The following is a 27,502-nucleotide window of genomic DNA, read 5'->3' on the forward strand; positions in this document are numbered from 1 at the left end:
ACATATTGGACATCTAATAGTCTCCCACTTTAACCCATTTAGGCCTGACCTCGAAATTTAAAAAATGTCTTCTAAATCCTCCAGTTTTCTGAAATAAATATTTTCACAATTTTTCAAAAATAGCAGACCTACAAGCTCTCGTAGCGCGCCACCGAGTGGCGCGCTACGAGATTGTAGATCTGCTATTTTTCAATAGCTAAATTATAACAATGTTTAAAACACCAAAAGGGGTTCCCGCCCAAAATGTGTTCGACCTGAGACCAGCTTCTACAAATGTCTTCTAAATTCTCTGTTTCTATGTCAGCGCCGGTGCCGGTCTACAAGCTATGAGCTTGTAGATCTGCTATTTTTCAATAAGTATAACATAATGCTTGGAACACCAAAAGGGGTTCCCGCCCAGAATGGGTTAATAACAGTAATCTCATCTTTATTCCATTTGAGCGTTACTGGAATAAGACCACTTAGACCCTCCTGATCACATTAGGAGAATGGCACTGCAGCACTACAGCTCCCACTAGCAGAGCAACCGGGCAGTGGAAGAATGGCACAGAAGCATTAGCCTCTGTAGAAATTAGCTTACAAAGTATCAATATCGCGAAAAACTTTATAACAAAGTGTAGGGATGCACTGATTTGGAAATTCTGTCCCCAATAAGTGACCAATTTCAAACGAAATCTCTGCCCATATACCGACCAATATTAGGTTATTCTTATTGCCTATTTGCGCCCAGGCGAAAACACATGATAATCTTTATTGTAACGTTCTTTCACATAACCAACAGTACTGAATATTAAGCAAATGTAGATCATCTGCTAATGTCCTTCCCTTCCCCACAACACCCGTGTGGACATAACTCACATTTTCCCATTCAGTAACGCCATTATAGTTACTGTGTTTTCAATGGGTGAGTTAGTAGTTACCCACGTTACGTGGGTGTGCAACCCAGGTTTGGCACAAACAAGGGACTAAACACTAAATTAATTTCGCTCCTATGCCAACAAAATGTGGAATGCCCTACCAACGGTCATTAAGACATGCGAATCCCTTGACTCCTTCAAAACCACTCTCAAAGGGCACCTACGGATGGCTGCAATTCGAAACAATGGCATTTAGACAAGACAAACATTAAACCTGTATATACTATATAGGCCCTCAAAAATAGTATTTGCTTGTTGTTTTTAAATGTACTAATTACAAATCGATGAAAAGCTCTCGACCTCGTGCTGTTATAGATAGCATGTTTAGACAGATTAGGTTTGATGTTTACAGTGGTATCCTGGTTACTTTGGAGCCATACATTGATTTCTTTGCACTCTACCCATGTGATCTTTTACCGTGTCGATTGTTGACTATAGGGTTCATGTAATTTATGATCATGCACTTTGTAAGATGTGCTATGGAATAAGACTGTCTGCTAAATAGTTTGCAAACGGCAATACAATAACATTGATTGTGAATAGTGGAATAGTAATGTCATCGATCTTTTTGAGGGTCAGAATTTGGTCAGAATTGTATTGAAAGCATAGCCCCTTGAGATGCATCATCTCATTTTAGAGGGGGTCCTGTACACAGGCAAAACATTGCATATACAGTGCAGTTACACAATAGACAGTACAAACATGTACAGATGCAGGGGCGATATAGCCCAGGTACAGGGGCGATACAGCCCGGTACAGCCCAGGTACAGGGGCGATATAGCCCAGGTACAGGGGCGATACAGCAGATACAGGGGCGATATAGCACCTCCAATGTCTGGCTTTTGAAATTACGTTATAAGACAGCCACGTCTATAACGTCAGTTTTCTGAAATACCTCATGTTTCTGTATCAGTGGTGCTCAATATTTCATGTCAAGGACCCCCAAAAATGATATGTAATTGGCTGCCGACCCCCATCTGAAAATATGTTGTTCCAGGGGACCTCTCCAGAAGCAAAGATTTGAGTTAAAAACATTCGCTCTGAAAGAACATATATTCAAAGCTTTGCGCCACATTTTCACGATTTTTCAAAAATAGCAGACCTACAAGTTCATAGTGCGGCACTTGGTGGCGCGCTATGAGCTTGTAGATCTGCTATTTTTCAATAGCTAAATTATAACAATGACTAAAACACCAAAAGGCGTTCCCGCCCAGAATGGGTTAAACAAACCAGGCACCCCTTACTTCACACAAGTGCCTGTTGGTCTTTCACATGTAGACCTGAAATGGCTCTCAGATGATTGATGCTTGGCGGTACATTAACCTGGGATAAAGTACCTGAAATAATGTACACTAGTTATTTCCTGTCCCACTTCCGGTGCAAAAGGATCGAGGTCAGGAGAATCACTGAGTGCAGCTTGCCGGAGACATAAACGTATAAAGGAGATGTCTACTCTGAACGGTCAATCAATATGAATTGAGGAAGGCGAAAGGCTACTGTACAAAGACTAAGAGCTACGTCTGGACAGACAGTGACGGAAGCTCCATTGTAAAGCTTTTAGGACTGAAGTGATGAGCTGGCAGGCATCTGGCAGGATCAGATGCTGCCCGAGTCTACCGTCCATCTGCCATCTCGATATAAAGATGAGCACACTATCAATTCCTCTTGAAGAAGACATTCGGAACGATTTGATTTAACCCATTTAAGACCCGAGGTCGATTCTACCAATGCCTTGTAAATCAGTAGTTCTGACACTTTCAAGATTTCTCTAAAAATGTTCAAAAATAGCAGATGTACATGCTCACAACTAGTGGTGTGACGCATTGTGAACATGTAGATAAGATATTTTTTACTCATATTTGTCACATCCGTTAAATTGGACCGTCTATCCAGTGTTTTTAACATATTCCTTTCACCTTGTGGGAAGTAATCAGGGGAGGAGAATCTACTGTACATTACCAGAATCAATAATCAAGAAGGATATGTATAATAATTAGCACATGATTTTCCAAAATTGCAATATTTGTAAAGAGATGTGATTTTGTCCGTATCATTTAAGAATGTACAAGCAGTCCATGGACCTACACATGTCAAAACGCCCTGGCTCCACACTGTCCACAGTACCTCTCAGGCCTCCTCCATAAACCTCCTGTGACACGGAACCTGCGGTCCACAAACTTGGACCCAAGGCAGTCAAGCAAACCTTCGGGGACAGAGCGTTCAGTGTGGCAGCCCCCCCCCCCCACCCTGTGGAACTCTCTCCCAATAGAGATCCGCCATGCTCCAACACTGGACTCTTTTAAGGCTGCCTTGAAAAGACACTTATTCTCTCAGGCTTATGGCATATAGTTGTTGATTGTTGTTGGTACATTTTGCGTCCTTGGGTTCATGAAAGGCGCTTTCTCTTGCTCAGGGACACGTTAACACCATGGAAGTTCTCCGTCAAGTTCAAGATCATGGTCAAGTGCCCAAGCCGGAGATTGATAAATAGGACGGAGATTAATGATATCAAAACCGATCGCATCGCTCTAGAGCCTTGGAGCGCTTGTTGCCCATTCCGATGACGTGTCAAAAAGTGACACGTCATCGAAAATGTTCCCTGCCTGTTTAGCGGACGAAAACGAAAATCTTAAAACGATCATAACTCCCGATCTAAATCATCCCGTCTAATTCTGAAAAAAGATCCTGTGTTTGACGGCCTTCCGTGGTCCAGTCGCTAGTCGTGATAGATTTATTCTTGTCTCCCGTTGTTGTCGATCGACTCTAGAGTGTGGCTATTGTTAGCTGCTACACAGACACGCACAGCAACTGCCGGTGCGCCGGTAAAAGTGGTCCGTGCGCTATAAATGATGGGCACATGGATGAAATTGATTAAATAGTTCCGGGCTACTAAGGTGTTAATAGGGAGGGTCAACAGGGGATCTTCTGATTACTAGGCGGCCTCTCTACTTATTCAGCTATGGCCGCCCTAAAAAAGGAAAGAGGTTACAAGAGCTCAAAATGCAATAAAATATGAGAAACGGGACAGCACTTGACATAAGACCGTGGCTTGACGACACCAGCTGTTGCCGTTTTAAATCGCGGTGAGCTGTTTATATTTGCATGTAAATGCCAGCTCCTTCCATGTTTTTTATGGCACTGAGCTGTCAGGAAGATTGGCTCTTTCTGTTTTTGTGTCGGTCTGCCCAAGGCTAGCCTACGGCGGAGGCATAAACACGAAACCCTTTGATATAATACCCAACTAAAAGGTTACAATATGTATACAAAAAAATCACACCCGTGTGAACTGAGTGGTGCAAATCTCTCCCACCCACCCCCCCCCCCCCTCTCTCTCTCATTAGCAGGCAACAGTGCATCTCTCTGTCTCTGTTTCTGGCACAACAGCGCCCCTACTGGTACTCATGAGTCACACATGAGTCACACACAAACAGTCACACACAAACATAGTCACAGGTCACAGACATTGCTGTTCCTTGGAGTGGTTGCACCACTCAAAAAGTGTACTGGAGAATATATTACGTGCTTAAATGACCACTTCACCACTTTTCAACCTAGGTCCTCACTAATAATCATGGAATGTGAAAATGGAAGCCATCGTTCTCACGATAATGAAAATCTAAACATTTTTGTAAAAAAATCTTGTCTGCCTAATGATGATGTCACTGGAGGACGGTTTCTAAACTGCCCACAGCCCTCCTATGAGACACAGACTGAGTAGAAAGAAATCGTTTTATCATCATTATTAGTGAGGACCTATAGGTTGAAACGTGGTGAAGTGGTCCTTTAATGTGATATTTAGTCCATAATAATAATAATAATAATAATTATTATTATTATTATTTTACTTGCAAGTTTAAGTGGGTACAATGTCGTGGTTTGGACTGGAACATTGTACGATATAACCTGTTTCTTTGGAAGTGTGCATATTCACCTTCTACCTATTTCTTGATGAGGATTCCTTCCGATTCCCAGTTAACATTTCATGCTAATTAATGGAGAAAACTCCCGAAATGGAGCTATACGTTATAAAGTTATAAACGTCTCCTTTGACGTCGGAGAACACAGCAGCATCCCTCGGCTTCAGTTACATGTGAGCTTGTTCTACGTCGAGAAGCATCTCTCTCACACTCTCTCTATTCCTCTGTGTCACTGCCTCCATCTCTCCTCCACCCACACTCTGGGCCCCCAGGAGGGAAAACGCTGCCTGGATCCTCGGGCGCAGTAATTAATCACGTCCCCTGTACCCTGACCTTACCCACCAGCCCCTCAGGATCCGATACAAACCAGCCCCGGCCTACCTGGAAATGAATATAGAGCAAACACAACTTCCTCTCCAAGGAGCCAGCGTCTCAGGAATCAGAGCAGTGCTGTGCGTGAGTCAGTGAGGAGGCATGCTACTTAAGAGCAGAATCTACATTACCATGCAGTCAATATACTCACAGCCCAGCAGTGCATGGCAGCTAGGGGCCGCCTCATCAATGATTCAGCCTTGGGAATGGACAGCAAGGAACACAAAACCTTCAAACTAACCAAATCAAAGCCCCCTCCTCTGTGACATGCCATGCGTTTCATTTTTGATGAGTACATCTCTAGACATCTCTTAGGAGACTGCGGGACTGGAGGTGCCCTTGCCGAGACCAGTTGTTCTCAACCTTTTTGAGGGGAGCTAGCCGCATGGCTTTTGAAGATTACGTCATATAGCAGCCAAGTCTATGGGAGTTTTAATGTTTGTTTACAGCACCTATGACGTAATTCGTTTGCCAGCCACGTCCATGGACTTTGAGGATATTACAATGTTTGTCTATAGCCACAGCTAGGTCCATGGACTTAGGCACTAATTGACGACGTAAAATAAATACAAATGTGTTTTTCTTTTGAGGGGCACTATATAACACTAGTATACTTCAAACAATTCAAAGAAAATCTTAAATCTTAAAGGTATATTCAGTGATTTGACTTAATTCAAATATCACTTATTTTTTCTTTTTTTCTGGATAATCCTCCCTACTATAGAGTGTGCTGACCATATAAGGAAATCCTCCCTGTCCCCAGTGAGCCCCTGGGGTCAAAAAACCCTAGTTTCAGTTTTGGTGGCGGGTGGCAAAACCTTCATCCAATCAGGATGAGAGGGGCCTTCCTCCAATCATGATAGAGTGGGGGCGGGCCTTGGTGCACATGCTGTTGGCCTGTTGCACTTCCCCCCACTGTAGAGCGTGCATGTGCACATTTTGTTACCGGGGCGGACTGGGTGGTTTTCCAAATCACCCAAATCACTGAATGCTCCTTTAATTCAAATATTCTTTTTGTTTTGTTGTGATAATCCTCCCTACTATAGTGTGCTGACCATATAAGGAGTTCCTCCCTGTCCCCAGTTAACCCCTGAGGGTCAAAAAACCTTAGGTTTCGTTTTTGGCTAGGTGGCCCAGCTTTCATCCAATCAGGATAGAGGGGCCTTCTGCCAATCATGATCGAGCAGGGGCGGGTCTTGGTGTGCGTGCTGTTGGCCTGTCGTGTGTCGCCCCACTGTAGTGCGTGCATGACTGCATGTGCACATCTTGTTACCGGGGCGGACCGTTTTTTTTCTCCAAAACACCCAAATCACTGAATGCTCCTTTAAAGCTAACCAAGGGCTGCTGTGTTAAGTGGTCAGATGGGTGGTCTTTCCAGAGCATGTTCATTTTAACGATCAATCAATCGGATCTGGATCAATGGAACTAACGTAGTATAGCCTAAATTAAGTTCCTATGTATCGGTATGAAAATTAGTAATTTTGCAAGGTTTTAGGGAAAGATGTTTTTCTTAATGTATGTTATTATTCGGGGGCCAATTGCAATTTCCTCATGGCCCATGAAAATGTGTGCCCTAGGCCTAGACTCGATTGATTCATAAAAGTATATATCACACAACCAGCCTTAGATGGGAGCTGTTGCTTGTCCATTACTACTCCTGTGACCCACTTTTGGGCCACAAACGTCTGGTTTTGAAATATCGCCTTTGCCCAATTGCCCGGCTAAATGCAGACACACACACACACACACAGATGGGAGAGCAGTCTGTCACGAACAGCTTAAGGCATCGTGCTGAGGTGTTGCCAAGGCTGGCGGGATCGAGTCACTCCAAGAATCAGGCTCACACCGAGAGGCTAGCAAAGTCCTCCCTAGTAGCTCACACACACACACACACACACACACACACACACACACACACACACACACACACACACACTCTTAATCCAGAGCGATTGACAGTAAGCACAAACAGCACATGATAATACATCAAATACATAGAAATAGTCATCAACGATCATAAGCAAGCTAAGAGTCTATAACAGTAGAAAATCTGTACAATGAAACTCATAAAAAGCTATATCTACATTACATAAGTTTATAGCCTTTGCATACGCCTGTAAGGTTATTGAGGCTACGGCAAGTGCTACTAGAGTACTAACCAACATTACAATCTCCATATTCAGCCCGAGCCAACCTAGAGCTACACGACAGAGACGTCTTGACATTGACAAGCGTCTAGCCGACTGCAGGCATATATTGTCATCGTGACAAGCATCCAGCCAAGCCCTAAATAAAGAGTAGTGATTGACCATCGAGATCAGAGGCAAGCAGTATTTACTACACTCCTCGAGAGAGAGACTCCATCGCCTTTCGTACGAGACAGAATATTTGTCCAACCTCTTTAAAAAATTACACCCGTGTGAACTGAGTGGTGCAAATCCCCCCCCCATCCCTCTCTCTCTCTTTCTCTCTATCTCTCTCATTAGCAGACAACTATCTCTCTCTCTCCGTTTCTGGCACAACAGCGCCACTTTTGGTACTCATTGGTACTGGTCACACACAAACACACAAACATAGTCACAAAACACGGACATTGCTGTTCCTTGGAGTGGTTGCACCACTCAAAAATGATGGGACCTCACCAACAAAAGGATATGGCCGGTGTCTAAGTGGATTAGGATGATGTATTGTAGATGGAACAAATACTGTTTCAAATAAGGACAACTAAAGTAAATAAATTTAAAAATGAATTTAAACTCATTCTTAATATGACTTCATAGTACTAACGTCATAGACTGGTCTCCATAACAACGGGTAAACAGGGGCATGTGTTCCCAGTACCGGGAATCGACTTACAGTAGTTGTTTTGAAATTAAACGCCACAACACAACATGAGTCACAATCGTCTCGGCTTGTCAACTTCCTGAAGTTACGCAAGGTTCTTTAGTCCTCCTATGTTACATGTTATGCAATTTCTAAAGTGCAGTATGTGCACTTTGTAAGTAACACTAGACCTGTATACGTGCCGTCGGCCACCGGCCTACTTGAGAACGATGGGAACCTAATAATACCCGTTGTCAACTTGTCATAGCACCCGTTTTAACTATCTAGTACAGGGGTGGGCAACTGGCGGCCCGGGGGCCACATGCGGCCCCCACCTTCACTTAATGCGGCCCTCAGGTTAATGTCAGAATACTGATATAATATTGGTTTCAGCTGTTACAATTCCACAACATGCAAACATGACCCGCTTTATTTACTTCAGTCTAAATTAGTGTCTCATTGCTCAACACAAGTATAATTAAAGGCATTTGAAATTACATAAATGTTAATTTTCAGGATTCCAATTCAAAAATAGCAAAAATTCAAGATTTCAATTCGAACATAGCAAAAATAGCCGATCTACGCGACGCGTTTTGAGCTTGTAGATCGGCTATTTTTGCTACGATAGCAATATATGGCCCTATAGGGAGTGAGTGTGGAAATATAGTGGCCCTCTCCATCGTCAAAGTTGCCCACCCCTGATCTAGTATCTATCTAGTATGGGCACAAAAGGGACACAGGACACTATCTGTGAATGTGAAGTCGGTGGGGCAAACGGTTCTCGAGTTACGTGCATTACAACCGTACACACGCACACACGCACGCACACACGCACGCACGCACGCACGCACGCACGCACGCACGCACGCAGACGGACAGAGACGTGGCGCATTTATAAGTGGGATGGAAATTAGAGATATGAAATGTTGAACCAGAACCAACAATGACTGATTGAATGACTTGCCCCCGAAGGCTATGAATGGAACATGACATTTTGTCTCAGAAAGCCTTTGGGCAATGGCATTTATAGAAAGAAAGTCACGGTCACAGCTCTTCTTCTTAGTGAAAAGAGGTTTAGGGAGCGATGATGGTGTGGTAGAGAGAGAGCGAAAGCAAAACAAAAATAAAAGTGGGAGGGGAACACAATTAAAGGTCATGCGTGGGGGCGACATCGGTGCCTGTCATTGCATGATGTACTGTGTGCATGACAGGCAACGTGTCACTTTTCACAAGCGGCCCACCGCCGGCCGCCACCCCATCCGGTTAATGAACCACATCCTCCACAGTGCAGCCTCTGTCCTTCCCCATCTCTCTCTAGCTGTCTCTCATTGCTCAACACCAGTGAATTATAGAGTACAGAGTCAGTCAGAGCGTAACCACTTGAGCCCCCTATATATGTACTCGGTCGTGTAACAACGGATAGCTTTGTTGATGTGTTGACTGTATGATGACAGGCCCAAAATAGGGGCGCCACGTACCAAAGTGGTTAACTTACAGTTACACCCTCATGACAAAAGAAAGGGGAACAAAGCCGGTTTGATGCCGCAGCAAGCAACAAAAGGCGAGAACTTTAGTTTGCAGGAGACGAGCTGTCTACAAACATGGTGTACTATGTCACATGTGTGCCTGACTGTGTGTGTCTTGTCTGGGCCTAATGTCGCAGGACACAGGCTGGACTGAACAGCAGGGGTGTCAAGTCATTAGTCCGATGGCGCCGGTCCGACTCTGGCATTACTAAGAATACTAACCCTATCCGCACGCAAAGCCACGTAGTCGGACTAATGCGATGTCGGGGTTATGGGCAGTCCCCATCAGAAGCACCCATATTTTAGATTTTTAGCCCCTCCTATGTACAGCTTTTGGTATATGTGCACAAACTTTGTCCTACACAAACATTAAATTCCCATTGATTGACAATGAATGGACAATTTTACGTCGGATGATGTCATAGTGTACGTCATGATGATGTACGATGATAGGAACGCCCTTCACTTCACACGGGTGTGATTTTTACTTTTACGTATTAAGTGAAAGGCGATCGGATCGGGCTTAAACCTTCCGTGTTATGTTAAGATACGTCATAGATGACAAACTGGGCACATGAAGCCAATTATTAATGTAGGCGACTTTATTAGACCCCATCTTTTTAGAGTGACGAGCATGATGGCCTAATTCACTCAGTCTTTGTCTTACAAATTGCAGGTAATGGTACTGTTCCCGCAACAACCACCACACACACACACACACAGTCACACACAGTCACACACACACACACACACACACACACACACACACACACACACACACACACACACACACACACACACACACACACACACACACACACACACACACACACACACACACACACACACACACACACACACACACACACACACACACACACACGCACAACTCAAGACGGGATGGAGGGGTGAGGTCTGACATTACGGGATCCCGTCAAAACAGCCGGAACTGGGCACAGGGCCACCGGTGGCGTCAGACACTGCATGTGCCCCTTCCCTTATTTCCCATCAATGAAAGCACTGTTAAAAGATTTAACATTTTTGACACACAACAGAAGACCAACAGACCACATGGGCGCCGCCAGCACTCTCAAAGCGCTTCCAGTGAGGATATATTTAGAAGTGGAATCATCTCCCATTACTCTCCCATCTGTGGACTGTCACAGATAAAGCAGTATGAGGGAGCAGAGCTCCTGCAATCTTGCAGAATGCCGTTTTAGCTAAATTCTGAATCAAATCAGCTAGTATATATTATACAGTGCGCGTGCGTGCGTGCGTGCGTGCGTGCGTGCGTGCGTGCGTGCGTGCATACCATATAAAAGAGTACTTCCTCCATATATTCTTCCATATCACACAACAAACATGGTAAAATAGTCAGATAATAAGTAGAGTGCAAAGAGAACAGTGTAATGCCTCAAAGAAACTAGGACACCATGATAAACAATAAACTTAGCATCTGATCCGTCTAAAACGACATGCTATAACCTAAAAATAAAAGTGCACAGGACTCCGCCAGGTCAGGTAGATTATTGTGGCCTCATGGTGGCGCTATAATAGGCCACTGACGGAACAAGTTAGAGCGCACGAAAGGACCCCACACACACACACACACACACACACACACACACACACACACACACACACACACACACACACACACACACACACACACACACACACACACACACACACACACACACACACACACACACACACACACACACACACACACACACACACACACACACACACACACACACACACACACACACACACACACACACACACACACACACAAATTCAAACCATTCAGTACCACAGTGCACGGCGGACACACTTCAACTAAATGTCTATAAGAATTGGCACGGCGGCCAAACAGTTCAGAGTACAAGCACCTTTCAAGGGCATGATATAAAGCAGGCTAAGTGAACTTCAGTTTAATAACATCACATTCTTGCAGGCAGTGACAGTAACCAGTACTGTAGCCTACCTTTTTTTGGGCAGCTGTTGATGATTTGACCACTTAACTTACTCACCTAATGCTGTGGAGGTTCCATGTTTAACGTACTTAGTGTGCACATTGTTTAAGTCACAGATGCATGGTTTTTATATCGTAAATATATGAACTTTGGCTAAAAGCTTGTGGTTAATCCACGTGGGTTCTTGTTTACCACTTGTTTAGACTAGAGCTTCAACTTGTCATGGCAGCTTGGTTACAACCGAAATAGACTTCCTCTTCCTCTTCAAAATAAGAGCCACTTGTAAATGATTAGTCAACACTAGTTGTATTTCTAAGTACTTACAGGATGTAGATAGACATTTGTAGCACCCTGAGATAATGCTTTGAACGGGCCCGCGCTGCCTGCTGCTGTGCCAAGAGGCAGAGCTCGCAAAGTGAGACCAAGTAAAGGTATGTGACTGTGTGATCGTAAATTCGTAATCATCCCCCCCCCCCCCCCCCCCTCTTAGGCCTTTCACAGCAATCGGACGCTGCGTTCATGATTTGTGGCATTTTGTTTGCAAAAATCGACCTGCAAATGTGAAAAGCTGGGTAGTTCTTTTCCCTCTGCCTAGTTAAGTGGGAATGAAATTTCACCAAAACCGCACACTGCTTTCATGATTTGAGGCATTATGTTCAAAACGGACCAATCCTGCAAACTTCGGATGGCAATCTTAACCAATCAGGATGGATTATGTAAAGTCGGACAGATCTGTGTTTGTTGATCACATGAATAATAGAGATACTGTGTACCAATTATTTAGATTTTTGGACAAAATCTGTAGGAGTAATATATATTTTTGCAAAAATCAGCCTAATGGTGGCGCTTTAACAGGCTGATCTGAACAATTCGGACACTATACGAGAACAAGTGACAAAGTCATATCTGCGTAGGAAACTAGGGAGATGGAGAGAGGCTGTATTTTTCTACCAAGTAAGATGTGCAGTTTGGCAGAAGAAGAACGACGACCCATCTCACAGACTGACAGTTGAGTTGAATGAAATTGAACAGCCTCGGGTCATTTCATATTTGAAGCGTTTTGAAATACGACTGAATTAAACGTCTGTCCACAAGCTGTCACGCTTTGAAGTGTTGCATTTGGAGCAAGTCGTTTCATTCTCAGAGTGGTGCTAATATATCACTTCTGAACCACAGAGCTTTGAAGTCATCAGACTCTCTGGAAAGCTATTTTTTGCCATCCAATTCCAATTTTTGGGCTGTATAGTGTTCCCCAGAGCCAATATTTCAGTATAAAAGAGACAAGTCTAACAAGAATGAAGGAGCCACTTAATTTTGTTTCAGCAGGGCTGACCAAGTTTGATAGGGGGGAAAAAGTCTGTTTTTTTAATACTCTGACAAGAGAATGAAAATACAGATGGATGCTTTTAAGTTTTAACGAGATGGAAAAGAGGTACATGTACTCAGGAGCGTCAGTGTTTTACTGGTGCGCTCTACACAGTAGTTCGTTCAGTAGGTCACAGTTCATATGTACTGTACTGTTCATGTGAAAATGTATATTTAATTTATCAAGACAAAATATTACATGGTAAATTCATGATTTCAATTAAACACTGCTAGTTATTCCTTAACCCATTTTGACATGAGGACGCATCTGTGTCACATTAGCTTTTAACCACTTTAACCCTTATTTTAAACTTTAGCTGTAGAAAGATAGCAGATCTACAAGCTCATAGCGCAGCATCGAGTGCCGTGCTACGAGCTTGTATAGATCTGCTATTTTTGAGAAATCTTGAAAAAGCGTGCAAACCTTTGAATATATATTCTTTCACAGTGAACATTTTTAACTCAAATATTAGCTTCTGGGGGAGGGGGGGGGGGGGTCCCTGGAAAAACATATTTCCATATGGTGGTCGCGGCCAAATACATATAATTCCGGGGCTCCTTGACATGAAATAGTTTGAGAACCACTGACATAGAAACATAGGTTTTTCAGATATAGAAGACACTTTGTAGAATCTAGTCTAGTGTATATACGTTGTTGCCCGGGGGTCCCCCAAGGCTCTCTAATAGGTCTGCTCCTTTTGTCCCTGAACACCAAATTTCCTTGCAAAAGAAAAAGCACACAACACGCTCACCCCAGGGATGCTGCATTTCATCTGGTTAGCACCATCTATTGTATTATATTGAACTATATTGAAGTGCAGTCCACACTTATAATGGTCACACGACATTTAAAACGTCAATACATTGTCACGGTGCACAGTGCTAATGAGCAATTAACCTAACGTGTGCCATGTTTGTAATCTGCCACTGACATGGTCGACCGACACAAATACCCTTTTAATAGTGCCCTACATTATTAAAGTGCACGAGAAATACCATGCTTGAAAATGGGAAGGACGTTAAATAATTCAGCCCTAGACCACCAATATACAGTAGTGGAAGGTGGAAGTGACCCAGCAGGGAGTACCGAGACTGAAGTGAATGTACTGTATTGTTCTTCCTGTTTTAAAGACCATTAAGGCAGTAGTGGAGCTGGCTTTGTCTAAAATGTCATTCATGTCGTCCACTAAAACTATATGACGAAGAATGTTTGTCGACTACCTTTTTCACTGACGAAAAGTCAATAAAAAACTAAGCTATGAAGGCTAAAACTATGACTAAATACAAATACAAATAATACAAATAAAAACTAGCTGAAAATGTCAGGGAGGGACTAGTGGAGAAGAGATCAGATAGCAGATCTGCAAGCTCATAACGCGTTGCGACACGCTGTGAACTTGTAGATTGGATATTTTCAGCATGCAACCAAGTGTATAATCTGCCATTACATTTACAATGACATCAAGACCCACCAAAATACATTTCTGTAGATGTAGTCGACTAAAATCGTATGATAGTTAGTCGACTAAAATCGTATGATAATGAGTAGAACTAGACTAAACACAAAGACATTTCATGTGACAAAACTTTGACTAAAACTAAATGCATTTTTATTCAAAAGACTATGATTCAAATGTGTGTAGAGGGACTTGAAATGGGCCACTTGACTCAGACTGCATCCCCCCTGCACTCCTCTCTGCACACCCTGGACGAGAATGGAGATAAAAGTCCAAACGATTCTACGGGTGCTGAACACAAACACTGTACAGTTTAGAAGGAGGGAAGTCTGCACACTGATCTCAAGCTTGAAAATGGAGACGGGTGCAGTACTTAGGCCCCATTTACACTGGCAGCCATGAATCAGATCTGAGCCACATCCAGATTGGAATCTGATTTGTCTAAATGAGTCATGTGACCATTTAAACCAATCAGATTTCAATCTTGATGTGGCACAGATCTGATTCAGGCTAGATTTGTCTGCCAGTGTAAATGGGGCCTCATTTTAGACAGTATTTGGTTTAGACTAGTCATTGGTTAGACCAGTCATTAGTCCTAGAACTACAATCCATCTTAAACCCTCACCCTAACCCTAACCTCCCACCAGGGCAGCACACCTAAACCTAACCTTAACCCATGTCTAACCAATGACTAGTCTAAACTAAGTATGCAACCCCAATGGGGACAACCCTTCACAGTCTGACATGGAGAGAAAGGCAGATGGTAAAGTACCACAGCACTACCTGATGAGCTGCTCTCAGGCCAGTCATGTTGACAGACAGGACAAGAATGAACCACTTAATCCCTACACACCTTGCTGACCTGGGTCACCCAGGGGCTATCCTCCTCGGACCCGGTTTGATCCCTTCACACCAATTAGCCGTTTGCCGAGAACAGCCTCTCTACGAGCTCACAACGCGCCACAATGCTACATGTGAGCCATGATCTGCTATTTGTGCGCTAGTGTTCGTCCACTATGACATCATGCCCAGAATAGGGACAATAGGGTTCAACACAAATTAAACTTGTACGTAGAGGTGCTCCGATCGATCGGCCGATTTTTACTCCAAATGACTCAATCGGACCTTACCCGACCCGATCTGGAGAAACCGACCTTTTATACCATTTAGGTGAGTTTTTTAGGTGAGTTTTTGACACAAAATAATTTTAGAAATATTCAAATTTTCCCGTTACACAAAAGATAGGTATTGGTCGGGATTGGTCCCATAATCGGAGCACCTCTACTTGTACGCTATATGATATTACATTTCGGCACCGGCTTATGACCACATGCGCGTACCACCTGCGGTGATTGTGCATCATGCGTTAGAACAGAAATATTAACACTCTGTTTAAAGATAAGTTGTGCGAGGAGAACCGTGTAGCTATACCCGCATCTTTACACTGCGACTCATCGCTGAAAGCCTATGAAGACAACCCAGTGTGCTTGAATTCAATTTATGTTAACGGATAAAGTGTGTACTGTGAAGGCAGAAGTGGCATTATCATTAGAATCGCGTCCGCTTGCAGATGTGTCAAGTATAATCAGGGCCGTTAGATTTCAAATGTACGGTACACAATCCTTGGCACTGTCTGTAACTCCTGCATTCAGTTATTTGAAATTAGAAATGAATTGATGCACAGTACAGTGTTGATCTGGCTTTTACTATCATGAGCAGAGCACTGTGTCTGTGGCGTGCACAAACGTTCATTTAGACATTGCAATTGTATTTTTCATTAAGCACCAAAATAGTACTCAGGTTTCCATGTCCATAAATGGTAAATGGTGCATTTATATAGCGCCTTTATCCAAGGCGCTTTACATAGATTGTGCATTACATTCACCCATTCACACACACATTCATACACCGATGGCGACGGAAGCCATGCAAGGTACCAACCAGCACATCGGGAGCAATTTGGAGTTCAGTGTCTTGCCCAAGGAGACTACGACATGTAGACAGGAGGAGCCGGGATTCGAACCGCCGACCCATGGATCATTGGACGACCTGCTCTACCTCCTGAGCCACAGTCGTCCATGGCTTCATATGAGCGCTGCTAAGCCTCTTTTACCCGTTTACATTTCGAAGCCACATGTATTATGCATGTAGCGTAGCGCCCTCGCAGCTAGAGTAAACACCTGCTAGCATGCATGGGGGCGCAGCTGTACCTGCCGTCTGCATCTACTTACTGTAGCCTCAGTCCCAGACTTACTCATCTGCGAAGAGAAAGGCCTGGTCACAACCTAAAAGGCAGAGACGGTATCGCCGTACGTGTCGGGACGGATGTATTTCCCCCGGATACGATATACTTTCGACACACACTTGTTTCATTCACAGAGAATGACGTCAACGACGTCATTTCCTTGAAGTCCCACAACTTCCGCCTCCCCCAAAAAAAGATAAACCCTCTTCTACAGCGTGCATGTACTCCTAGCTAAACCACCCCCGTCGTGGAAATCACATTCACTTGATTTCAGCAGCTGCTGCTCTAGTGTGAAACGCAGTGGCGGCCGGTGCCGAAATGAACTAGGCCGTCAACCCAACCCCCCCCACCCCCCCCCCCCCCACACACACACACACACAAACACACACTGGCAAATACACAACAACAACCTGTCATATGTTCTTATACAACATGAAAGCACGCACCGGCGGAGACTATAGTAAACACACGCACGCACACACACACGCACACACACTCACACACACGCACACACACTCAAGTGGCTCCGCAGCGCACAGCCACACACACAGCGCACAGCCACTTGAGACTCGGCCACACACTGTCAGCACGAACAACCACCACAAGTCCACAACCATAGCCTATAAAACGATCAATCATCAATAAGCTGCGTCGCATCGCGATCACATTACCTTACCATGGCTGCCTGCATCATACCATGGTCAACCCTGCAAGATTTTCTTAAAAAGTCCTTCCTTCTCGAAAAAGGCTTTGACTGTAAATCCACCACTAAATCTGTTTCTTCTCCTCCTTCAGCCGTTAAATCTGTTAATTTAGCTCCTCAGCCAACCAATAGATGGGAACTCGTGCAGAAACTTTTAAACACCAGTTTAAAAGTTTCTCATTGGACAAAATATTTCCCCAGCGATGGGATACAGGCAAGGCGGTAACCCAAAGGCCAGCTAGAGTACCCTGGCACTTGAAAGAAACGCCCAGCAGGGCAAACTCGAAATCTGATTGGCTAAGGAACCTGTCACTCCCATTCAATTCAACAGCAAGGGCCCTCAGTGGTGATCCTGAAGGCCTCGCAGTAGAGAATTTTACCCGGAGACAACACAAGGAAATAATCTCATTGGTTAAAAAAAAATCACACCTGTGTGAACTGAGTGGTGCAAGGTCTTATATAGCCTGATCAGCTGTGGTCTGACGTAATGTCAGTGACCATGGTAACCATGCTCACCTGTGCACGGACACAGGTACACAAACATAGATACAGACAAAGCTGGTTGTTGGAGTGGTTTGCACCACTCAAAAAACAAGCGCTGTTGTACCTGCACAGAATGGAAGCAGCGTGTCCAGCCTGCCTCCCTGTCTGAATGAGAGACGGCAGCAAAATAAATACAATATATTTTCAAAAAATAAATATTTATTATAACATTTTATTATAAAATTCTGCATCAGGTGCAGGGCCAGCAGAGAAGGCCTTGCTGGCCCTGACGGCACACCACTGGTGAAACGTGTCTGCCAGCCACACACCTCTGGTCATTCATTTTTATCCTTGCTTGCTTCTGGCCAGATAAGACTGAATAAAATAAAATTTCCTTTTTAGTAAATCAGACAGATGTTTTATAATTTATGTAATTTATGTTTGAATTTAACAATTTAAATCAAATAAATTTTAACTAGGGATGTAACTAGGGATGTCCCGGTCACATTTCTTTTAGATTTTTGAGTATCTGCCGATACCGATTTTTCCCACAATATCCAAAATCACAGACAATATCCAGTCTAATATCATAATATGGATGTAATATTGATACTAGGGATGTCCCGATCAGGGTTTTTCTTTACTTCCGATCCGACTCCAATCATTTGAAAATGACACGATCGGCCCCGATTTCTGATCACGTGATCGGATCGGGACAACCCTAATTGTAACCTCATTGCCCCTGGCATCGTCGCAATGTGACACGTTGTGAGCTTGCATAGCAGCTATTTTGGCAATTCGGAAGTATCTCCCTATACACCCTACCTACGACATATTCACAAAAACTGTCTTAGGCAGCAACACAACCTACTGAGCTTCTTACTAAACAACTTGGGGAACTTGATGGTATAGGGCAGGGGTGCCCAGACTTTTTTGACTTGAGAGCTACTTTCAAAATGACCAGCGCAACAAGATCTACCCACCAAAAAATATGATCTCATTGCTGAAAATAGTTTAAAGAACATGACAAACACACTTAGAATGGGAAATATAGGGGGGGAAATGGAAATAGTTTTTGTTTTTGTATGTACTGTAACTTTCTAATGCTCTATTTAAATTATATATGTTTTAGGGCCAATCTACCTTTTGGGCACCCCTGGTATAGGGCTTGAATGGTAAATGGTGCATTTATATAGAGCCTTTATCCAAGGCGCTTTACATAGATTGTGCATTACATTCATTCACCCATATATTCATACACCGATGGCGGCGGAAACCATGTAAGGCACCAACCAGCACATCAGGAGCAATTAGGGGTTCAGTGTCTTGCTCAACACTCGACACTTCGACACTAACTCTGGCCATCCGGCCACTCTAACCCTGAGCCACCTCTGCGGTGGTGAGGAGATGTACTGTACAGTACGAAGGAAAAGTGCAAAAGCTGATCAAATTAAATGTTTGGGCCCGGACGGTTGGCTCAACCGTCTGGGCACCTAGGCTGCTGAGCCGGCCTGACGGAGTGTCACGGGTTCGACTCCCGATCCCGACGGCCTTTGCCGCGTGTCTTCCCTCCCATCTCTCTCCCCATGTCCTGTCAATATACTTTCAACCTATCAATAAAAGGCAGAAAAAGCCCCAAAAATACCTTAAAAAAAATAATAGTAATAATGTTTGAATTCATTGCTACATTTAAAGGACCACTTCACCACTTTTCAACCTCTCTTCATATAATAGGTCCTCACTAATAATCATGATAAAATGGCACGATTCTTTTCTACTCAGTCTGTGTCTCATAGGAGGGCTGTGGGCACTGGGCAGTTTAGAAACCGTCCTCCAGTGACATCATCATTAGGCAGATTTTTTTTAAACAAGATTTTTTTACAAAAATGTTTAGATTTTCATTATCGTGAGAATAATGATTTCGCATTGCAACTCTTCAGGACTAGAAAGCCTGCAGTTTCTATTAGCTTGTATTCCCCATCGATGATCTCAGGACGGTTTCTGAACTGCCCACAGCTCTCCTACTGTATGAGACACAGACCGAGTAGAAAAAAATTGCGCCATGATTATTAGTGAGGACCTATTATATGAAGATAGGTTGAAAAGTGGTGAAGTGGTCCTTTAACGAGTTCAGAATGGCCTCATGGTTGCACCCACCAGCATCACACTATGTGCGTGTCTGACTGACTGAATCAATGATCATACACACGTCATACTAAAAGGGACCAATAGAAAGCAATCCTGTTGATTAGGATGGGTCAAATGTTTGTTTCAGATACACATGTGTTTACACATACTGTATGTGTCACATACCGGTATGTGTTATTTGAATTGGATATATGACCCCAGTGGAAAATAAGACAGCAAGGACGTTTTTGGTGTAATACTTTTACAAAGTGTTTGACTACTCATACTGTATTGCATTTCTGTCTAATAAAATATTCAATCACCAATTAATCAATCGCCCAGGTTGTAAGCCATTCTCTACCAGCCAACAGCATCACTTTAACAATGTAACAAGATACACCATATATGGCAGCAAGTTGCAGGAAAGAGAGAGAAGTCCTTGGCAGCAATGACGCAGCCAGGAGTAGAAGTCCTGAAAACCTGCACTACACACACAGTACACACAGGGGAGGATTATCCAACGGGCCTGTTGGGTCCAGGCCCAGGGGCCCCCGAGCCCCTTGAGCGTCCACATGACCGCGAAGAGGCTCAAGCTCAGCCCCCCCCCCCCCCCCCCAAAAAAGGGGTAACAGTGAATAACAGTGACACATACGGTCCTTCTCACTGTTATTAACAATGGGCTTATTAATTTGTGTCAATAAAATAACCCCAAAAGTCCTAAACCTTCATGATACGGTACATTACTGCAAGTGTTTAAATACCCTCAGTTTGCATTTATTTGGCTTAGTTTTTGGCCGTTTATTATTTTTAAGCAATCCCTTGCTGTAAATTTCCGAATATCGCAGGCCTACATCATAATTGTAATGCGTACACGTGTGCAGACAGTATGCACCACGTTGGGAAGGAGGAAAAAAAAAGCTCCAGGGGGGAGAATGAATGGACTGCTATATTACCAAACAGTAGATAGTTATTTTAAAATGTCTAGATCCGCGCCTATGAGTACACACGCTGCCTCCAGCTTTAACACATTATAGATGAGCAGCACCACGTGACGTCACGGCAGCATGGATTACATGACACTGCACATCTATTCAGATAGAGGCACGTTGGCGGGAGGCAGCCAAGGGCAAACTCAGAACGGAGCGTGCTACTGTCATTGGCCGAATTTAACCATATCCATTACTGGGGATACATTTTCCACATAGTGGCGCAATGGTTAGCAGCACTAACGTTTGCCTCATCCCGGCCGGCGGGGGAGGCCTTTCTCTGTGGAGTTGGCATGCTCTATCCCTGTGTTTCCATTGGGTTTCCTCCCACACCAAAAAGACATGCATATTAGGTACATACTGATACTGTACTCCAGCTGCCAGTGCCCTTGAACAAAAGGTATACTGGCATTAGTGGCATACAACTGGAGTAAGTCCCCCGAGCACAGCGCTGCACTGTGGCTGCTCATTGCATGCTCCGAAATACGTCAAATGCAGAGGACAAATTAAGGGGATAAATATAAATAACACCTTTTACAGTCACCATGAAAATCCTGGAAGGTCCAATTGCGGAGACCCTAATTAAATCTCCTTTGTTTTTTTGGTGCCTTATTTCTATGTACAGTATATTCAACTCGTTTACTCACTCTTATAAGACTAATTAATTTTGTATTTTTGAAACTTGGATGCATCCCTCTACTCTTATACGTTTCTGTCCTGTGTTTTTCGTACTGCGGTGCTGCCATGACAACTGAATTTCCCTTGCACGATCAATCAAGGACGGTGAATCTATCTACTTATCTAGGTAGGTATCTGTCTGTCTGTCTGTCTGTAGTGCTCCAGTGTGGTTCTGATTGTTTTTTTTAAAGTTATGCTTCATTACAGAGAGTTCAGTGTAGACTCAGACAGAAAGAGAGGAGAGAGACGTGCGAGAAAAGTCGGCAATCAGATTCCAAACAAGGGTGGTCCCCACTCACAGGGAATCAGGGACCATATGGTTTGTGCACTAACAGGCTGAGCCACCACCAGGCAGGCATGGGCACCCCCACAGTTATATATTTATTCCTTTGCAGTGTAGAAGTGATTTGTTCCTTTTGCTGTGTGGAAGTGATAGAAGAACTGGGCTGCCACTCGGGTGCCCCCGCAGTGTGTGAAGTTTAGTTTATGTTCCCGTGTAGACCGTGCGGCGGGGAAAACAGTTTTTCTCCTTCGTGTTGTTAACGTTCCAGGAATTCTGCCAATTCCTGAGTGGACTTGTCTTGTGTGTAACTGGAGGGGCCGGTTGTGGCGGTGTATATTTATTTACAGTACCAATATGCAGAATGACATGCCGATGAAAGGTGCTACAGTATAAATATTATTGATGTACATATGCTCAAGACTACATCTGCCGTGCTGTTTAGAGTGAGTTGCCTGCATGAAAAGGCAGAATGAGGAGAGTTATTAAGTGGGCCCTCCTATGAAACACATTTTCATTGAAGTAGTTCACCTCAAAAAATGACATGATAGAGGGTATGCGCATGCATTAAGTGAGAGGCTGTCAGGGTTAGAAAGACTGTTTTTCTCAGTAGGCGTTCCCACATCACTTCCAGGTATGATGATGATGATGTCACGTGCATACCCGCTATACATCTCCATGAATTGAAGGCTTCATGGGGTGTGTAATTGATGGAAAATAAGTCACATTTTTGGGTGAACTGCTGCTTTAAGCTTCAACAGTGAATTCTCTATTCACTTCAGTCACAAAATGCAGAGCATTTATTTACAACAGTGCCACATACCTCAAATGTTCGCTCTGTCGGTCTTGTCGGTAAACAGAGCTGGCATTCACTTTGAGGAAACCCCTTCAGATGATGAAGCCACCTACCCCCACCCCCAAAAAAAGAGAAACACATCTGAATAGACCTCTTTCAGGGCCCATGCGTGTTCTGGCAGCACAACAACTAATTCAATCGTATACTTTACTTAAAACATATTTTTATCATTTTGAGAAAAGTAGCCAATTTAACCTTGGTGACCAGTGCTGACCACCTATCCTGAGTTTTTGTGTGGGTCAAGCCAACATAAAATTACAAAAATGTTTTGAGTATAGTACTTTTGACAAATTCCCCCCAGGCTGAATTTGACATACATTAGTACAGTACTGTGTACAGTGCATCTGTCAGGAGGTGGAGTGAAGAGTGGGAATTAATGGACTGCTATATTACCAAACAGTAGATGTCAATTGCTAGCTAAAACAACCTACTCGTGTTGGGCAGCACTGCACACACTGCATACCCACACTTTGTTGAGAACCAAATCCCAGCTCAAATTAAATTCTGAAGGAACATGAGCATGGTTTCTCCACTCCTCCTCACAACTCCAGATAGGACACACACACACACACACACACACACACACACACACACACACACACACACACACACACACACACACACACACACACACACACACACACACACACACACACACACACACACACACACACACACACACACACACACACACACACACACACACACACACACACACACACACACACACACACACACACACACACACACACACACACACACACACACACACACACACACACACGGCCACTCTTTCCTATTCCAAGCAGTGCACATTATTCACCATTTCACTCTCTAAGTAGCTGATTCATTGCTGCCTTTAGAAATGGCGAATTACTGGATTGATGTACTATATGTCCTATAACTTTTCTAGAAGGGGGGTCTGGGATGGATCTATTTATTAGGCCTATTATTCAATACATGCTGCAGGAATGTAAATCAGGCTGGAAGCCAGGCTAGCAGGAATGTGGCTCTCAAACATTTTCAAATTGATATAGCCTATTTGGCCGCGGACCCGAATCTGAAAGTAATTTATGCCAGGCAGGGAGCCCACATAATATAAGAGAAGATTTGTGTTGTTAAACTATTTCCAATTTTTCCACAAACGTTTCCAGATTTTTTCTAAATCTTCCAAACAAAAGGCACTGTGAGCTTGTGCTGTAGATAACTGGTTCCCAAACACTGGGTCGGGACACATTTGTGGGTCGTGGACACATTTGTATGGGTCCCTTTATTTTTTTGAGTGGTGCAACCACTCCCATACGGAGTTATGTGTGTGGGTGGCTGGGTGGGTGCCTGCCTGGCTGGCTGGGTATGAGCACGAAAACAGCATGGTTGTTTTTCACCACCTGTGCGCAACCTAACACACACACAAACACACACGCACATATTAACTGTATATGATATGATATTTCGGGTGTGCCAGTATACAGTGACAGTACAGTACAGTACAGTAGAGGGACCGGCACACGGTAACTCTGTCATTTGTCAACCGTGTCGGACGCGGGGCGGCACGCCGGAACCGGCCCGGCCCCCTGGGGGTCTGGAGCACCCCCCCCCCCCCACCCCCGGGGACCCCCACATGGTAACTCTGTCATTTCTCTACCGTTTCGGACGCGGGGCGGCTCGCCGGAACCGGGCCGGCACCCTGGGTGCGTTCCTGTGGGTCTGGACCCCCCCCCCACGCCCCCCACGCCCAAACGGAGTTGATTTTTGCTGGGTACCCCCTGTGGAACCCCCTCAACGTTCCCCTGTGGGTCCCTGGATCTCACTTTGAGAACCAACTGCTTGTGAGACCATATAAGTTGCCTACTGACTGACTTTTCATACAGGATATTGTCTGCATGGCTACTGTTCACTGTTGACTTAACCTTGAGCAGGCAATTAATCCATCCATTATTTATGAGGGTATATACTGTACTGTAGGACTTAGCCCTTGTAGTATGGTAGTTGTTGAATACTGTATACCTTCTTCAAGGGCGAAGAAATGCAATTAACAACGGAAAACAATGCAATTCCCTTGATACAAATCAAAAAGCCAACTTTTAATTAGATTTCACGAATGTCAGTTGAACCTCGCGCCGAGTCGCGCGCACAAACAAAGGTGCATGCTGCTGCCATGACAATATCTCTGTATAATTAAATAAGTAGGCTATAAGCAGTAGGCTAGCCTATAACAAATAACTGGAAGCTTATTAAAGTAGCCTAAAATGTTAGACTTGTCTGTGATTAAATAGCGCATGCACTCACCTTGACACTTTCAGATGTGAATTCCCCAAGTGTTGAAAGCGTTGTATTCTCTTTGAAAAGGGCTTTTGTAGAGCGGGTTATAGTTTTATGAGAGAGATGAAGCGTAGACCCTGTGATCTCTGGCGGTTGAATGATCGACATTCATGCTCAGTCTCACGCACCCTGCAACTCTAGCGGTTGCGTGCATCCGTTTATCAACTGCCCTCTCTCTCTCTCTCGCGGCTCCACAGCCGGGTGTAATATGATCGTTCGCCGTACGGCGGTGTGTGTGGAAATAGCCGATCTGCAAGCTCACAGCGGGTCGCGTGACTCGCGTCCACGACGAGCTGTGAGCTTGCAGCTCGGCGGTGCGAGGGGGAGGTGGCGATGCCTCATCGACGGCTAGAATCTCCAACCGGAGTGCAGGGAGGCGGGACTTGTACCGTTGACAGTTAATTAAACGTTTGGTATTCCAGTAAAAAAAAGCATCTTTTCCGTGAAGCCTGCGTCTCGTTTCTTGTCAACTGTGCGAGTACCATTCTCCCGACACCCAAATGGATAGACATGGGTCGGCCGGGCCGCCCCCGGGGACCCCCCTGGCTGGTCGGTTGGCCCCGGGCCCCCATCAGAAAATATAGAGAGACCCAGACCCATAAAAAGGGTCATTAAATGTTTTCAAAATTATTCCAAATTTGTACAAATGCAAGTAGAGGTTAAACTGCTTTTGTAGCCTTGATACAAGACAAGACTGACTGTCATAGATGAGTGACCTTGGTCCATGATGACTATTTTGATGCTATAATATAGTATAGGCATATACAATTAAATTAAAATATTAAATTACAAAATGTAATTAAATGTAGATGTTGGAACTTGGAGATTACAAAACTACTGAATAGCTGCCCTATCCCATTACAGACAGCAAAAAAAGCACCATGATTGTGAAATTAAAAACCATTCCATTGATCCATGCTCGGCCTACACAACACTATCGCATTGCACTTTGTGGTCAAGTTGTGGGTAAAAGGTCACGCCACGAACAGCTCAGCAGACTTCACGGCAGGAGGTAATTAACTAATTAGAGCATTGAGTAAACGATTCTTGGCAATAAACAACTTTGAGTATACCGTCCGCCATTATTGTGTAATGTGTGCATGCAGCCTGCTTAGACATTGTAAGACATTAGCAGCTTACTTACTGGTTTTAAGAGAGCGCATACATGGGGCTACGCTGGTTTTAAGACATTTTAATTAGCGATCAAAAAGTAGTCAAACCTAACCCTTACTACTCTGATGATGGGATTCAAATACTTATATTGCTTGTTACAAATTTTCTGAGAACTCAGCTGAGTTTACCCCCATTAAGTATGGGAGTATTGTGCCATCTAGTGGACAGATCCCGGACTCACAGCTATGTCAGTCTCATGATGATGATAAATCCACCAGGGCCATTCAGTAACAGTATGCTTACCACGTTATCAGCTTTAATAAACAGGGCAGTGGTATTTTTTACTTTAGTAAAACAATGTAGAAATACTCAAGAATCCAGTATTCAAAATTAAGAGTAGGCTACAAAAGTATGGGCATATTCAAAATATACTTAAAGTAGCCTAGGCCTACCAAAAGTAAAAGTACTTGTAACAGTCAAAAAGTTTTTGTGGCTTTCGCCTTTATTTATTTTTTATTTTTTGGGAGGGACAGACAGTAGGCTGACAGGAAATGGGGAGAGAGATGGGGGGAAGACATGCAGTAAAGTCCGTCGGGATCAGGAGTCGAACCCGCGGCACACTGCCAGACTGGATTACCAGCCAAGGTGCCTGGACCATTGAGCCATGGCCCAGGCCTAACAGTCAATTTTTATCTTCTAAATTTCCATTTCCCATGCAATGTCCTATTCATTGTCTGGCACGTTACTTCACACTAGGTTAGGCTATAGATGGAGGGATCAGTGTTATGCAGGAGACAGTTAAAACAGTAACAGATTGATATCCAAGCAAATATTCCAGTTTAGGTCGTATTATTTATTGTAGTTGCAGTTGTAAATTATGGACATACCAGTGATATATCGCAGTTTCATTTCTGTGGTGATTCTGTTCTCCTGCTGTGGTTCTATGTTAGACCTAGGCCTGTGACTGTCTAGTTCTATGTCTGCTTCTGTCTGTCTGTCTGCCTGGTTGCCGGTTGTCCGTCTCCCAGTAGGCTACCTGCACCTGGCTGTGACCCAAGCCACTTGACTATAGTGCTGTCAAATCTGGAGCCCGGCGACACCAAGTGTCCAATAAAAATACTGTCAACATAGAATGTCCCACTTCACAAGTAAAAAAAAAAAAGGAAAAAAAGAAAATACAAAAATGTCACATCCAATGTATTGTGAGCTTGTAGATCTGCTATTTTCAAAGTGTGTTTTGTGAATAGTCAAAATCTACAATGTATAGCCTACTAGTAGTATAGTATAGTAACTAAAGTTGTCATATATTTGTAGTAGAGTAAAAGTACAATATTTCCCTCTGAGATGTATAGT

General features: G+C 43.9%; 1 protein-coding gene across 3 annotated transcripts in view; it reads right to left on the reverse strand.

Annotated features, from left to right (window-relative positions):
* The window catches only part of osbpl3b (oxysterol binding protein-like 3b), a 152,906-nt gene extending 127,713 nt beyond the window's left edge, over positions 1–25,193 (reverse strand). For 2 of the 3 annotated variants that reach the window (XM_079504542.1, XM_079504540.1), the window contains exon 1: positions 25,004–25,193. The gene's annotated coding sequence lies outside the window, so the exon portion shown is untranslated. Of the gene's footprint in view, positions 1–22,681; positions 22,738–25,003 lie in introns of those variants that run through there. The other variant, XM_079504541.1, reaches the window with a different exon arrangement.
* Positions 25,194–27,502: the final 2,309 nt, after the last annotated feature.

The sequence above is a fragment of the Electrona antarctica genome (assembly GCF_951216825.1).
Source record: "Electrona antarctica genome assembly, chromosome: 6".
Lineage (NCBI taxonomy): Eukaryota > Metazoa > Chordata > Actinopteri > Myctophiformes > Myctophidae > Electrona > Electrona antarctica.